The 17,183-nt window shown below is 31.3% G+C and overlaps 1 non-coding gene across 1 annotated transcript; it reads right to left on the reverse strand.

Moving 5' to 3' along the window:
• Positions 1-13,407: 13,407 nt before the first annotated feature.
• TRNAL-UAG (transfer RNA leucine (anticodon UAG)) lies at positions 13,408-13,487 on the reverse strand. The gene has a single exon. It is a non-coding gene; the product is annotated as a tRNA-Leu (tRNA).
• Between the last annotated feature and the right edge of the window lie 3,696 nt (positions 13,488-17,183).

Consider the following 17,183-nt stretch of genomic DNA (forward strand, 5'->3'; position numbering starts at 1 on the left):
CATATTTGATTGGATAAAATTATGGAGTAACTTATTTCAGGATTGTATTTTTTTTCCAACTCATATTGAAAGTGGGTTAACAATCATGGAATAACTAATTCTGAGATAATTTATTTCCTCAAAGTTTCCAAAATGTTCTTTTTGTTATAAAACGTAAATGAATGGGTTTTGTTTTTAATAGAAAAAATAATTAAAAATATAAGAAAACTAGAGTTTAATTTTCAGAAATTGAATTAAAATACTTTTAAAACAAATAATCATGAAAGTTTGTTTCATGCTTGAAAATAAGATAAATAATAAACTTTAATGTTATCGTTCTGACCATAGACATTTTTTCTCTACAATTTTACTTAATTTAATTGTGTTAGTGTTTTCCCACAATTCCTTTTTTTCTTTTGCAATTACAATTTTGGGTTGATACTATTTCAAAGAAAGTATTAGTTACACCCTTTTTTTTAAAAAAAATGACTTACTTTTCTTTTTAGTCAATTTAAAAAATATATATTTTTTTTTGACATTACTTCAATTTCAACTTTTCATGTAATATGTTTAAGTCCATAAAATTAAATGATATTTTGATATATTTAACAAAACTTTGATCTAGGATCATAAAATTGAAAAATCTTTTTTATTTTCTTAAATTTCGTATAAAGACGGACAATACTAATTGCCATAATTTCTTTAATCTAGAAACATAGACAGTTCTCGTGAATTACTTAGTCCAAATATGACATTTGTCTCTCTTTCAATGGATGACTATATTTTATGTTTTAGGATATAGTTGATATGTTCTAGATTCAATTTGACATATGACAATTTCAACGTATTGTTGCTCCCAATTGGACAGGCAAGTGTACGCGGTCGCACAAATAATATAGTGGCTTTTAAAAGAATTAGATTATCGAACTCAAAGAACTTGTCAATTAACTATTTTTACTAAATTATACTGATCTAATTATTTATTTAAGAGAGCCAAAAGAGAAGAATGCAAGAACAAAATAATAAAATTACTTACAATAGTTAGAAAATCCCAGGGATGCAGCATGTATTGAATTTCATGTATCATATTTTTGGCTTAGAACTAACTTTAATTGTCAAGTTACTGGTTTATAGGGTTGATGATATGATCCGGGTTATATGCCTCTCGTCGCCTACCCTAGTTAGCTATCTAACTACATCGTTGAGCGGAGATAAATAGACTAACTGACGAGCATTTATATTTCATCCTATTTCGTAATCAAGCAAGGTGTTCGTCTGGGCGTCACTCCTGAACACTAATCACCTCAATTTAATGAGTGGACCGAGCTCTCTATATTCTTTGGTCTATCTAACCTCTTCTCTCCCGATTTTAAGATTAGACAATATATTTATCTCATGGTGATCAAGCACAAAATACTAAAACAAGAATATAGAAATAACTTATAATGACAACCAAGATTTAATTCAACAAGCATTTAATAATCAACAATTCATTCGTAGCTACAGCCCCAGAACTAGGGCTTTAGCTACTAATGTCTAAAAAAACAAGAAGAAGAAGAAAAAAATCCTAAAAAGTATTGACAACTTTCTCTTCAAAAGTGCTCCTCCTTACTCTATATTCATTGTCCAATAATTATTTCTATGGACTATTTATAAATGTAGAAAACCCTAAATAAATTAACTGGGACCAAAACAAACGAGAAAACCAAAACCAAAACTGAGTTGGAATTGTTGTACTTCTGTCGGCCGCCTTCAAGATTGTGCGCAGCTCCTCAATTGGCCACTGCCTTCAGAATCTGCCACGTGGCTGGCAGCAATATTCTCCTTTCAAGTTTCCAATTGAATGTTCACTTTGCAGCATATAATTTTGTATATTATTATATTCAATTTAATTCACTGTCTGCTTGATTTCCTTCTATAATCTTTCATCTTAAATTCGTTTTAGCTTCAAACTTCTTCAACTTTACATCAATTTACTCCTACAAATAAAATACACTATTCAGCACAATTCATAAAACTAATGCTCAAAAAGGACATATATAAATAATAAATGTGAGGTAAATAATGATTAAATATATATATTTTTGGCCTCACATCAACACCCCACACTTAAATTTTTGTTCGTCCTCAAGCAAACATTAAAGTTCATCTCAATGTGAGGCAAATAATGATTTTTGAGATGAACTTTAATGTTTGCTCGAGGATGAACAAAAGTTTAAGTGTGGGGTGTTGATGTGAGGCCAAAAATATATATTTTTAATCATTATTTGCCTCACATTTATTATTTATATATGTCCTTTTTGAGCATTAATTTTATGGATTGTGTTGAATAGGGTATTTTATTTGTAGGAGTAAATTGACGTAAAGTTGAAGAAGTTTGGAGCTAAAACGAATTATAGATGAAAGATTATAGAAGAAAATCAAGCAGACAACTTAATGGATTAAATTGAATATAATAATATATAAAATTATATGCTGCAAAGTGCATATTCAATTGGAAACTTGAAAGGAGAATATTGCTGCCAGCCACGTGGCAGATTCTGAAGGCAGTGGCCAATTGAGGAGCTGCGCACAATCTTGAAGGCGGCGGACAGAACGCGTGCAACAATTTCAACTCAGTTTTGGTTTTGGTTTCCTCGTTTTTTTGGTCCCAGTTATTTTATTTAGGGTTTTCTACATTTATAAATAGTCCATAGAAATAATTATTGGACAACGAATATAGAGTAAGGAGGAGGCACTTTTGAAGAGAAAATCATTGATACTTTTTAGGGTTCTTTTCTTCTTCTTGTTTTCTTAGACATTAGTACCTAAAACCCTAGTTCTGGAGTTGTAACTACGAATGAATTGTTGATTATTAAAGGCTTGTTGAATTAAATCTTGGTTGTCAATTGTCATTATAAGTTACTTCTATATTCTTGTTTTAATATTTTGTGCTTGATCACCATGAGATAAATATATTGTCTAATCTTAAAATCGGGAGAGGAGAGGTTAGATAGACCAAAGAATATAGAGAGCTTGGTCCACCCATTAAATTGAGGTGATTAGTGTTCAGGAGTGACGCCCAGACGAACACCTTGCTTGGCTACGAAATAGGATGAAATATAAATGCTCACCAGTTAGTCTATTTATCCCCGCTCAACAATGTAGTTAGATAGTTAACTGGGGTAGGCGACGAGAGGTGTATAACCCGGTTCATATCATCAACCCTATAAACCAGTAACTTGACAACTAAAATTAGTTCTAAGCCAAAAATATGATACATGAAATCCAATACATGCTACAACCCTGGGATTTTCCAACTATTGTAAATAATTTTATTATTTTGTTCTTGCATTCTTCTCTTTTGTCTCTCTTAAATAAATAATTAGATCAGTATAATTTAGTAAAAATAGTTAATTGACAAGTCTTTTGGGTTCGATAATCTGGTTCTTTTAAGAGCCACTATATTACTTGCGCGACCGCGTACACTTGCGTGCGCAATTGGGAGCAACAAGATTTTGATATAAATGTTTGTTAATTAACATTATTTGATATAAATATATGTCATATGGTATTCTTTTATTATAGTTATTATCAATTGTTTGATTTATATGATAAGCTCCTTGATTGAATTTTGGGACTTGTTATCACGATAGAAATCATAATAATAAGAGTCACATCTCTTATAATTTAATTCAAATTTTGTTCTTAATCATATGATAATTAATTAAAATTGATGTTAGCGATCCTAGATTAATATGTACATGATGATTTTTATGCGATGAATATTAGTAGATTTCATTAATTAAATCACATATATATATAAATGATGCATATATAGAGATATGATTAATGTTCTTAATGATTACAATTATCATAAATTGTCAATGATATATTATCTTGAAGATCTGCATAGTAATTCATTGTACTTTGATATATTATCTTGAAGATCTGCATAGTAATTCATTGTATACTTTGATATATTATCTTGAAGATCTGCATAGTAATTCATTGTACTTTGATATCGAATCATTATGAACCTATGGAAATGATTGAAAGGATATTATGTATGATTTTTTTTAGAATTAATGATTGATCGAGATTAAACCTGACAACTTTTGATAAAGAGTTTGAGCTCTATGTTATTTTTAAAAAAAAATATAAACGACTAAATTAGAAAATGAATCAAAATATTTTATAAAAAACAAATAAACATAAACATAAACATAATTTCATGCTTGAAACCAAGATTTTAAAAAAAAGTTTTAATGTACTCATTCTGACTCTAAACATTTTCTTCTATACATTTCTACTTCTCTTGTTTTAGTTATGTTACTTTCCCCCTACAATTTCTTTCTTTTTGTGCTAATACCACTTTGAATTTGAGGAGATGTCTAATTGTGGTCAACTAGGTGTCACTCTAATTTATGTAACAATGAACAATGAATGATCGTGATCTCTTTAGTCTTTACGTATTTGTATCTATGTTGTTTAGATTATTTTTTAAAAATATTGAAGAGTGTCTGTTGAATTCTTTAAAAGTAGTGAATTTTTCTTTGAAGGATTCGAGATGAATGTGGCAAGTATTGTTGAGAGTAATTTTTGAAGGATTCGAGATGAATGTGGCAAGTATTGTTGAGAGTAACTTTTGAAGAATTCGACACGAATGCAACCATAGTTAAAAAAAGTCGAACAACATAATTTGTTATTGCCATATTGGACTTTTTTTTAAAAAAAATTGTTTTAGTCAATGATCTATAAGAAGAGTGCTATAATCGAGGTGAAATTAAGAAAAACGAAGCTGGAAGTCAAAGAAAGTCATGACACACAAAGGTGGAACAATAATTTAGCGCTTATGAATTCTGAATTGTACGTGATATTTTTAAGTTGAAAAGTTCTAAATTTATAATTCATACATATTTCAATAAATTTTTTAGACACATATCAGAATTGAACTAAAGTTATTGAATTTGATTGAACTCGTAACTGTAGCTCCACCCCTGATGACACATATGATCTTTTGGTGATATTATTACAAAAAGTTAGATATGATAAGGTTTAATGTGTTGAAATAAATAGTATAAGGTCAAAAGTGTATATGTGTTATTCTGTAGTTGCTTTGAGGAACAATAGCAGCTAAGCAAGTGTATACATATTGTTGGACCTCCATGTCCAATTGAGCATTCTTCATCTAAAAAGCAGCTTTTTGGAATAATTCCATATGGTGTCAAAAGGGACATTAAACATGGGCAAATATTACCTTAATCTTGCAAGTATGGGTGATTGATAGCACTTCCTCCGTTCAGATTTACTAGTTTATTTTGAGCTTTGCATGTTGGTCTCTTAAAAAATAAAAGATCGATCTGGTATTTTATCATAACATTTATAATATTTCTTTTTGATATGTTAAAAGTGACAAATGTAAGTGAAGATCTCCGCATTTATTCAAGTTGACACCACTTTACTAAAAAATTAGTATATATACACACATTATATTATATGTTGAATCCTTTTAACTTTGTCATGTATTTAATAGCTTTTTAAAAATATATTTTAACTCTTTTAATGAAAATTCTAACTGTGCTACTTATTTTGAGTTAATTAATAAATTATGAATTCGCAATTCGATATCCATAACAGTTTAAAAAATTTAACATACATCTATGATATATGCAAAATAAATAAAAATTATCGAGTTAATTAAATCAATATCGAAACTATAAATGTGCGGCCCAACCCCTCTACAACAACCACCACATATCTAGTGTGATCACACAAGTAAGGTCCGAAGAGGGACTTCTGTGTACAGTAGATGCTACTCCTATTTTATGAAGGCAAAGAGGTTGAATTTGTAAGACTCGACTCATGTAAAACAATTTAAAGCGGGTTTGAAAAGAAAATACATTAGTGAAAAAATCGTGTTGAAAATAATAGAGAAAAGAACAATAACATACTCAGTGTAGTCCCACAAAGTGAGGTTTGAGGAGGGTAAAACAATGACAACAACAAGTAATATGACAATCAAAGTAAACTAGTCAATGCTCGACTGTCTACTAACATTTCTATCCTAATTTTCGATCTTCATATCTTCTTATCTATGCCCTATGGTCATCTCCTCGGTAAGCTACATGCGTGTCATGTCATATTTTATCATCTATCACAATACCCCTACCTTTCCTTAGACCCTCCATATCCAGCTTCTCACTAAGACATCTTCTATTCATAGGCTCTGACTAGGGGTATCAAATGAGCGGGTTGTGGAGATATTAAAATGGGTTGAAATTGAAATCGGGTTGGGTCTTAACCTGTCCAAGTTTACTTTGGGCTCAAATGGGTTGGGTTCAAATGGGCTAAAAAATGGGTTGGGTCTTGACCCGCCCAATTTGACCCGATTAATCTCAATAATTTTAACATAGTGATATTTAACTTTTATAATCACAATTCGAATTTCCGCTCAAGATTTTTTTTAAAAAAAAAGTAACAAATGGATAGATAAATCATAAAAGATGTTAAATAGATAATAATTCATACGTTTAATATAGGAACATATCTTAGTAAAAAGTTTTTAAACGGATTGAAATTGGAGATTGAATTGGGCTCAATTGAGGATTCTCTTAAAACGGGTTAGGTTTGAATGAGTTGAGATTGAACCCAATTCAAATTATCTTGAGCCCAACCCTTAATATTCTAGACAGGTTGGGCGAGTTACCTATATTTGGGTTCATTTTTGACACCGCTAGCTCTGACCATCTGATCAGTCTCACAATTTCCTCATCTTGCCCACCACGTAGGCTAGTACTCTCACCTTATCATGAATATTTTTGTTCATAATCATTTCTCTCCTAGTATTATCGCACATTCATCTAAGCATCCTCATTTCCGCTAGCTACTCGCATCTTTTGAATGTATGAGTTCTTGATCGGCTAACACTTCACCCCAGACAACACAATTAATCTAACCATCACTTTATAAAACTAAGAGTAAAGACATAAATACACCATCAAAGTTGTCCCGTATTTTCATAAAGACACCTTAACTTTCAAAGTGTCCTATCACCCCACAGAACTATTTAATATCTTTGTAAATGGGCCATTTTGACCCATTCCCTCGTCTATTTAGTGGCGCGTGTTGCTCACTCCCTATGATGAGAAAAGACCAGACCCGACCCGACCCTGTTCTTTGAAGAAAGTCATTTCTCCTTTTCTTTTCTTATTTCTCAACTTTCCCTAAAATCTAAAGAAATAGAAAAGTTTTCTCGTCGTGTTGTTGTTGATAATCTTGTTGTTTATGTGTCTTGGAGAAGATTCTTGGAGATTGAAGGTCTAACATGTTAGGGCTCTACATCATATGATAAAAATCTTCTCTTTTTTCGATTATTATGATTTTAGGGATTATTAAAATCTTCTTGTAAAAGTGTTGGAATCGACCTCCTATTGTTGCCATTGTTAAGATATTGTTAGGATATTATAGTTTTTCGTTGTTACAGGTTGATCTTGCTATGGAAAAAACCATGAAATCAAAAAATTAGGGCTATTTTGGGTTTAAAATTGGGGAAGATGACATAAATTGATTATATAATTAATAATAAAGAAAGAAAATGACACGTGGCACTTTTAAATTGGTCCATGGCAGTGAAAACACGGAATGACGCGCCTCATGTGCGTGGTAACAACCCAGACGGGGGAATGGGTCAAAATGGTCCATTTACAACGATATTAAATAGTTCTGTGGGGTGATAGGACACTTTGAAAGTTAAGGTGTCTTTATGCAAATACGAGACAACTTTGATTGTGTCTTTATGTCTTTTCTCTAAAACTAATTACCTTTAAATTTTAGCATCATATTCTTATCGCACAAGATACATATGATGCGAACTTCCATTTCATCCATCACCCCCACTCTTTTTACAAAATTAAAGAGTCTTTGGATTTGATTGCATCTAAGAATTCCTTTGTTTGACCATTTTGGATGTAAGTGTATGACGTTAGAATATTTTGACTGGAATATATGTTTTCTTTTTTGTCAAGATTTGAAGCTTTGGCTAGCTTTGCACAATTCTTATTGGACACACTTTATTTGCATTTTTTTTTTTTTTGACTAAAATACTTCAATTGGGATTTGTCACAAAGCATCATCACTTGGTTCCTACTCCCACCATCCCCTTACTTTATTGATGAATTTCTAAACCAAAATCTTGCCTCTTTAAGAACTTAGATTTCATTACATTATATTTTCCACATTTAACTATTATTGTATAAAAAAAGAATGTTCACAATTTACATTACATGCCCTATTGTAGCTAGGCATTTTAGCACAAATTGAGAAGCCACTTAAAATGTATTCTCCAACTAAAATAAATTATTAAATTAAGTTGGTTCATTGTATTGTTTCTTTCAAAATTTTAGCTTAGAATTGAAACAATTCTAAAGCAAAAGATTTTTTGTTCTTTTCCTGTTGGAGATCAAAGACTTTTTATCCAATAGTAAGTGGCATCATCCATTATTTGACTTCTCCATTATTTATTTTTTCATTTAATTTAGAGGATTCTCAATAAAATAAAATAAAAGGCATGCAATCATAGTAGTGATATCAATGAGCTTGGGGTTCCATATTCTCTATGTAAGATTTGATTCGAGACTGATTGTAAATGCAACGTCCACAAGTTGCTAGAAATCTTATACGAGTCATTTGAATTTTTGTCCGTATTTTATGTTGATCTTTAATTTTTATTGTTCATAATAAAACTTTTTATCATGGGTTTTATATTTTCGTATCATCATAATATACCACAAGTTATTGTTCCCTTAAAGAATTATGCTTGACGGGTACAAATTTGATGACAAAGAACAAAAATTAAAAATCAACTCATTTGAAGAACAAATCGTGCAATTAAATGTTCATCTTTTTCTTTACTCATTTTGATGGTACTGTAAATCAAAACGACTCTTCTTCTTTCTCTCGCTTTATCCCTCTTTCTCTTTATCCCCCTCGCTCTTTCTCGCTCTTTCCTTTTTTTGTTCGATGAGGATGTGTATCGGTGCATATTTTAATATTTCATATACATGTAACAATATATGATACATTCATGAATATATCAGTGCATATTTTGATACCAGATATATGTATTTTTGATATCAGATTATATCTATGTAAGAATATACTAAATATTTGGAGTATCAAACACACTAATGAAATCGATATATGATATTGATATCAGATATACTAAATGAAATTGGTATGGGATACATAAATACATGATATTGATATCGAAAACACAGATACTTAAAATTTGTGAAAAACTCATATACATTTTGAAATACATATACAGAGGAGAGGTGAGAGAGAGAGGAGAGAGTGAGGGGAAGAGTCAATCAAGCTTTAATATAATGTATCTGGAACAAATTACACATAATTTGATGTGTGTATCTGAAATACATATATTTTTTTTGTTTGATATATGTATTCGAAATAATATTTGTTTTATTTAAAAATATATATAAAGGAAAAATGACTGAGTTTTTGAAAAATCGATTAAACTTATGATTTAAGAGAAATCGAATTTCCAAAAGAACAGAGTCGCCACTTAATCTTTAGTAAAAAATCAAGAAAAAATACTTACGGTTTTCAAAATATTTAAACAGATAAAATTAATTGAAAATTAAAAAGGGTCCAAAGTTCAATGTACATTTCGAGAAGGTGTTAGGCCCTGGGAATGCCCGCTAACTTGCGATTGACCGGCAATTTGACTAAAAAAAGATTTTGACTAATTTTAAAATTTTAACTAAGTAAAAAGACTCATTTTATATTAACTAATTTTTTGAAAAAGAAGACTTTAAACTAAGTAAAAGAACTTATTTACTTTAACTAATTTTTGAAAACTTTAACTAAGTAAAAGAACTCATTCACTTTAACTTATTTTTTGAAATTTTAACTAAGTAAGAATTTATTTATTTATTTACTTATTTATTTGTTACTACTACTATTTTTATCATTTTATTTATCTTAAGGGGGAATGAACTAAAGGGAAATTTTCTAAAGGGGGATAACTTAAGTGACGAGACGAATAATAAAGTAAAGCCGAGAAGAAAAATATAAACATTTTAAGTTGAATATATATATAAAAAAAAAGAGTGAAATGGCTATCTCCGGGAATTTAACTAAGTTAAATCATAAAATAATCAAATGTTAGTCAAATACAACAAAATAAATAAGAGCAAGGGAAAGAGTATTGAACTGGGGCCTTTGGCCCAAATTCTCCGAGTTTGTTGAACCTGTCCTATTCTAAAAAAATTTCCGACATGATTTTGGGCCCATTCGATAAAAATTCTGCTGTTGGGCCATTTTTTGGGACCTTTTTGGGCCCATTTTCGCTCCCAAGCACCTGTATACAGCAAAGGTATATTGTCGTATATGAGTCGTATTTTGGCTCATTTTCTTGTATATCGGACTGTATACCAAGTGTATACGATCCTCTTTGATGCCTTAAACTTGTATTTTTATTTTTAATCCCGTATTTATTGGGCGGGACCGTATATCAGTGTATAAAAGGCTGTATCAAGCTGTTTTTCAGCTTTCCAGCATCTGTAAGTTGAATTTCCAGCCCCTATGCTGCATGCGACCTGTTCGTCGGCTATTTTTGGACTCGATAGGAAATATAGAATTGGGCTTATAAGGCCCAATCCATGAAATGCAAGGTGAGGGAGCCTCCAAAGACTCGGAAGGAGGCGGTTCGTGCATAAAAAAAAAACAAGATGGAGATTAGGAATGGAGCATACTTTAAGGTTTTACAATATAACTAAGGCATAAAAAAAAAATAGAAATAAGGTGAAAACACACATGATTGGTTCATCATGTCAACATGATGCAGAGCTAACCCAAAAGACCACATACAACACTTATAAAACTATTTGCTTAAGATGGAATGAAACTCACATGATAAAAGAAAGTACTATAATATGATGACAAATAAACAATCAAACTAATGGTGATCAAATGGAGAAGATATAGGCATAATTACTTAGACAAATATAATAACATGGAAGCCATTGTCAATCAAAAGATGGAGCAGATCATTTTAAGTGATGTCATTAAGTTTAAAAGGCCACACAAATTTAAGCAAAGACATTAATGAAACTATGCACCAATATGATAACTTGAGCATTTTTGAACATGACAAGTCAATGAATTTAAATTAGCAAGTGTCACTGTTTTGCAGATCCTTTAGACATGAATAAGGGAGGGTTTTTGGCTTCTTTCACAATCTCAAATGAAGAAATAAAGCGGGCTCAAGCAACAGGATACCACAGTGAACTTCAACATAAGTTTTGCACACCCAGACATGCATTTAAAGCTAAAACGAGAACGATTTAAACTCAACCTTAAGACTATGAAAATTCATCAACAGACCATCAGAAAGGAGAAAAAGGAACAACTCATGCTTAAGGGTACATACAAGAACAAGACATCACTGTGTTTCGGGAAGAGAAAAAAAAAAGATTTTTTGAATCCGAACCAAATATGATATTTGACTTATTTGCCACCTATAAGGTAAACCGCATGAACAGGGCACGACAAGAAGTTAACATGATTGACACAATCGACTATAGGTTCAAAATAACAACTATAAAACAATAGCTCGGGGGCAGGGGAAACAACAAACTTTCAACGAAACGGAAAACTAACAACAACGAGGACCAACAAACTGGATTCCTCACTGATTTACAGCCAACAAACAAGTCAAAAATGGTCCCAAATAATAGCATACGGACAGCTTCACATAGTCACAAATCAAGCAACAACACGTTAAAGTAAAATGCTTGAATTTAAAGGTGGGTATTACCTTCAAAGGTGCAGCGAGCGGAGACAAAAACGAGCAAGGGAATTACAACTTTCAATACCACAACGAGATTCCAACGAGCTTTGCAAGTGGCGAGCACCGAAAACAAATCTCTCGTCCCTTCTTCCCTAAATATCGCTACTGATTGTATATATTCTTATATTTATATTATTATTTTTTTGGCCACTAAAAAAAAAAATCCCCCCTACTACAAATGAACATAAAAGATGTTTATAGAGGGAGCAATTCGGGTTCAGATTTTTGGGGGGAAAGAGGCCGAAATCCAAATAGAAAGGATCCGTTCGAAATTCAAATGCCATCAATTTCTTTCACCCTTCAAGCTAGACACCATTTTCTTGAGATTTTGACTCATTTCGAAAGGGGAAAGGGGGACGGACGCCTCAGATCGATCTCCCGTCCTTGAGGTGCGACGTGGAGCGATCACATGGCGCCAGGACAAATTTTGCGTGTTGACATGTGCTTTTTCGCTGCTGATGCAGCGAGGAAGATGCTGTGGTGCTGCTACTGGAAAGCTGGGCAGCTTTTGGGTCTGTCGTTTGAGTCGCTGGAACGTTGAGAACGTTGGAGAGCAACGTTAGGAAGCTGGTGGGTTATTTCTTTGCTGAAAATTGAAGTTGGGCCAGGTTTAGGGTCATTTTAAGAGTGTTAAAAGTGGGCTGGGATGGGCTGCTGTACGTTTGGATTAGGATAGGAAATTAAGTGGGCTGGAAATAATGGAATGGGCTAATGGGTTGACTGACCCAATTTTGGTCAAAAAAAAAAAAAAAAAAAAATTGAATTAAGGTGAGGTTAAAATTGGCTAGAATTGTAATATAAAATGACTAAATGGATTGAAAATATGGCCATATAAAATTCAAAACATAGCCGAATTGAGTTAATTTAGTGTATGCGGCTAGAATTTAAACACGATGAATTAAATTAATTAATTAACGAGCTTCTTAATCTTAACGAGATAAAAATAACTAATTCAGGAATATTAACTAATATTAAGTGAGATAATTATCAAAAAATTTTAAACAAGTAATTTCCCTTCTTTTTTTTTTCTTTGATTTTTGAAATGCTCGTAAGAAAATGCAACAATCACATATAAAATTTATATACAAATATTATATTGTTTTAAAAATCATAAACATGACTAAAATTGCTTTAAAACTTAGAAAATAATTTATTTATCTTTTTGAGTTTTGTAAAACTAATTATTCCAAATCATTGAAAATTAAGAAGCTCGAAAATTAATCTTATCGGGGAGGATCAAAATTAGGTGTCAACAATATTTTTCTAGCAGTAAATATAATTAAAGAAATTGTTATTTCAGTATGTAATTAGTACCAATAATAATGTATTTGGTCCAAATAGGGCCAATTTTAAAGAAGAAACTAAAAGGCTAGAAAAATATATAATTGTGTGTGAACGTGGAGAACCAAACCTGACTAATTTGCATTTAAAAACTCTATGAACACCCATAACCACTGAGCTACTACTCTCCATTACGTTTAAGGGATTTAAAAATTTATATATACACATATAAAGCAATACCTAACTTATTGCTATGTAATACTAAGAATAGTAGTGAAAAAATAATAATTCTAAAATGACAGCTGTGGGATTTGAACCCACGCCCTTTCGGACCAGAGCCTAAATCTGGCGCCTTAGACCACTCGGCCAAACTGTCACATATACTATATATCAGTCGAGTTAATTTACATATCACAAATACTTACATGTTGAAGATAGTTTCAACAGTGCATTCTCCTAATCTTTGTGATGTACATCATGTTGTATGTATATTTTTGCAGTTATCTTTTAGTTATTCAATTCTTCTCGTTAAACAATCTAGGCAAAAGGGTTATATTTGTCCCTCTACTAATAAAATAAATTTAATGTGAGCGATCAATATATGTCCGCATCAATCATTCTTGTTATGCCACTACTCAAAGTCACTAATACCTTTACCATATGTACCATCACAATCAACATATACCATTTGCCAATCGTTCGTTATCGTTGGATATGACAATTTTCCTATAATGAGAAAACTAGCTATGAAATATAAGTAGTAAAAAAACAATAGTCAACCCTCATTCTAGTAAAAATAAATTACTACCTCTAAACAAAGAATTGCTATATAATGAGAGCAAACACAATATATAAACAAAGCAAATAAAGAGAGACCAAAGAAGAGAGTGTATAAATTTTCTCATTTCTTCCAAGTGTTTCTCAATTCTCAAGTCTAGTATACAATATGCACTTTTATGCTTTTATTAATAGTTTACGTAGAAACACACAAAAGGTTGTCATAAACATGAAATTAATCATGAAGGTTATGGGGGAAGATCATGGAGAAAAGTTACGGAGGTGTGGGAGTTCATGACATCGTAAAAATGAGGAGTAGTAGGGAATTTATGTCTAGCGTAGTGAATATCCACACTAGCTAATTGTTTCATAACTCTCCATTGGATTTCCATACCTTGATAGGTTATATGACTCATAAAATCTAACTAGTTAAAATCACGTGGGAAAAAATTCTAGTGAAATATATATATATATATATATATATATATATATATATATATATATATATATATATATTTATATTTTAATACATATTATTGGTTGCCTTGTTAAAAATCTTGTCAGGAAATAAACCCAATGAGAAAAAGAGCTTATTTCCCCGATGAAAGCATAACTTTATTTTCTTTGAGATGATGCACCTCAATCTTATATATATACATTTAAAGATCATGTCTAAAAAAGAATTTTGGCAAAATATTCTTTATTTGGCTGCCTTTGATATACTCTCATTTAATTGAAGGCAACATCTATCTCCATACAATATTGACAGAGGCAGACCTACATTGATTCGTAAGGGTGCACGTGCACCATATAACTTTTCGAAACAAATTATATATATGTGTATAGATACCTTAAGCAACGATTATGTATATAATTGCGCATTTTAAAAACCAAAAATTCATTCAGGTGAGGTGGTTAAAGCCGCATGGGCATCATTTTTTTTTCTATTTTTTGCCTTCAATAACCAAAAAACTAAAAGATAGTGGTGCACCCCCAATCTTCAAATTTTGAATTCGCCTCTGAATATTATTTTTTTTCAAGAAAAATCATACATTATGTATTAAATAAGTTGCTAGCATCTTGACATGACTTTGAATAAATATCAACAATTAGTTGTCTTGTAAATTATTATGCTAGAATCTTCACATGCAAATAAATTATTTGAAGAAGGAACTTCTGATAATGCGCTGTATTTGCATAACCAATAAAATCTTCAGAATATTTGTTAAAATCAATAGAACTTATATATGTCACCATGGATAAAATAGAAGTTATATTTTCCCTGCAAATTAATAAAAAAACATGTCATCGTATGGATAGTAATTATAACGACTTGCATAGTCGTTTTGTTCTTTTGAATCTATATCTCCAAATTGAACTTTTTTATAACTTCATTATGTTGTTTATAATTTGCAAGGAAATAATGACATGATTCTCGAGGTGATTGTAAGAGGATTGGGCAAGATTTTCAATTTTGAAAAATTGATCTAAGTCAATATTCTAGGATAATAAACTCGAATTCAAATTCTGACAGATCCGTTAGATTTGAAAGGTGATTTTTGGCTTTGTTGGATGGTTGGTATGAGTCTCAAGGTTTTCGAGCGTGATTTGTAGAGGCGTATCCAGAATTTTGAGATGATGGGTGCACTATTACGAAAATGTGGATCTAAGATATAAATTTGATCGATTTGATATGTAGATTCTTATCACTAAAAATCGTTAAAATTATAAAATTATAGGTACAAAATTAATTCTTATCTATACAAATGGTGTGTGTGTGTGTATATATATATATATATATATATATTTCGTACCGAAAGTATTGAGATTTGAACCCATCGATTGTATGTTATATCATTCAGTACTAGTAATTTTAGTGTACATATTTAGTTTAATTATATAAAAAAATTACAGTGCTAACAAAAATCAGGAATTTCCAGTGTGAGAAACTTGGAATTTTTTAAATATTAAAGCTATATATCTAAAGTGCTATCAATAACCACTTAGAGATGTGTTACACAATTTTAAAAAGAAAAATAAAGCAAGATAGATATAAGATTCAAATTTCTAACCTCACTTAGCGAGGTGCACTCAATCATCATTGTATAATTATACGATACTTTGAGTGTGGATTCATACATCTAATTTTAAATATTTTAAAAATATGACACTACTATGTATGATTTCAAGTGGGAACATGGATTCACGTGAATCCGTTGACCCCCTCCTGCATACGCCCCTGGTGATTTGAGTCTTTGATTGAATTTTTGTGTTTTAAGAAAGTTAAGTTTGACCACAGTCAGCTTTTAATCAAAACGATCTCATATGGGTGACTTGATGATTCCAACGGGTGCAAAGATGCACTCATACAAATAAAGAACTTCAGTGATAAATATTTAGCGGCAATAATATAATAGCCGCTATACTATATTTAGTGACAATAATATAATATAGGTATTTGTAATCAATATCTTAATAAATGTCGTCAACGACTTTAGCGACTCTGGATGCAACTCATTAACTCACAGTGATGGTGGATAAAGTGATGATTAAATTAGGGAAAAATGTCTGAAATATATCCGATCTTTGACCGAAATTGCTGTAACAATATCAAATTTTTGAAAGGACCATTTACCACCCTGCACTATTTAATAGTATATTTTAAAGGTATATATGTGCCCACGTGTCACGACCCGAGAGCACCCCCTAGTCGTAACCGGCGTACTCAACCTCGAAGAGGTCTTATACAAGCCTCATAGATCATTCATTGCATAAGATACTTAAAAATAGAGAAAAATTAAAAACTTTCTTTACAATCGAAGACATTTTCATTAAATAGCAAGCGGAAACCTTCTAGACTTTATACACTATGTCTCAAACCATCTAATGCTTTGAATACAACATTGGAACTTAGCCCATACAAAACTTTAACAAAACTAAAAGACATAAAAAGGAAACACCATGGGTTTGTCCTCGAAACTATGAGGGCTCACCAAGTCTTCATCTTCAAGCACCTTAGAGACCTATCCTTCAAGCATAGAACACCAACATCTCCAAAGCCTACACTTTGGTAAAAAGGGAAAAGAATGGGGTTAGCACATTAGATGTACTAAATATGATGACCATGCAAAAACATGCTTGAAAAGGGACATTTGAGTTCAAATCATACTTGTATGCCATTTTTGATAAAATCTTCATAACATGATATTAAGGCATAATAATCATCACATTCAATATATAAAGTCTCATACATCACATTTAAGCAAGAACCACATATAACCCACAAGTACATACA

Source organism: Solanum verrucosum, unplaced genomic scaffold (genome assembly GCF_900185275.1).
Source record: "Solanum verrucosum unplaced genomic scaffold, falcon-dt-bn FXZP01000049.1, whole genome shotgun sequence".
NCBI classification, from domain to species: domain Eukaryota; kingdom Viridiplantae; phylum Streptophyta; class Magnoliopsida; order Solanales; family Solanaceae; genus Solanum; species Solanum verrucosum.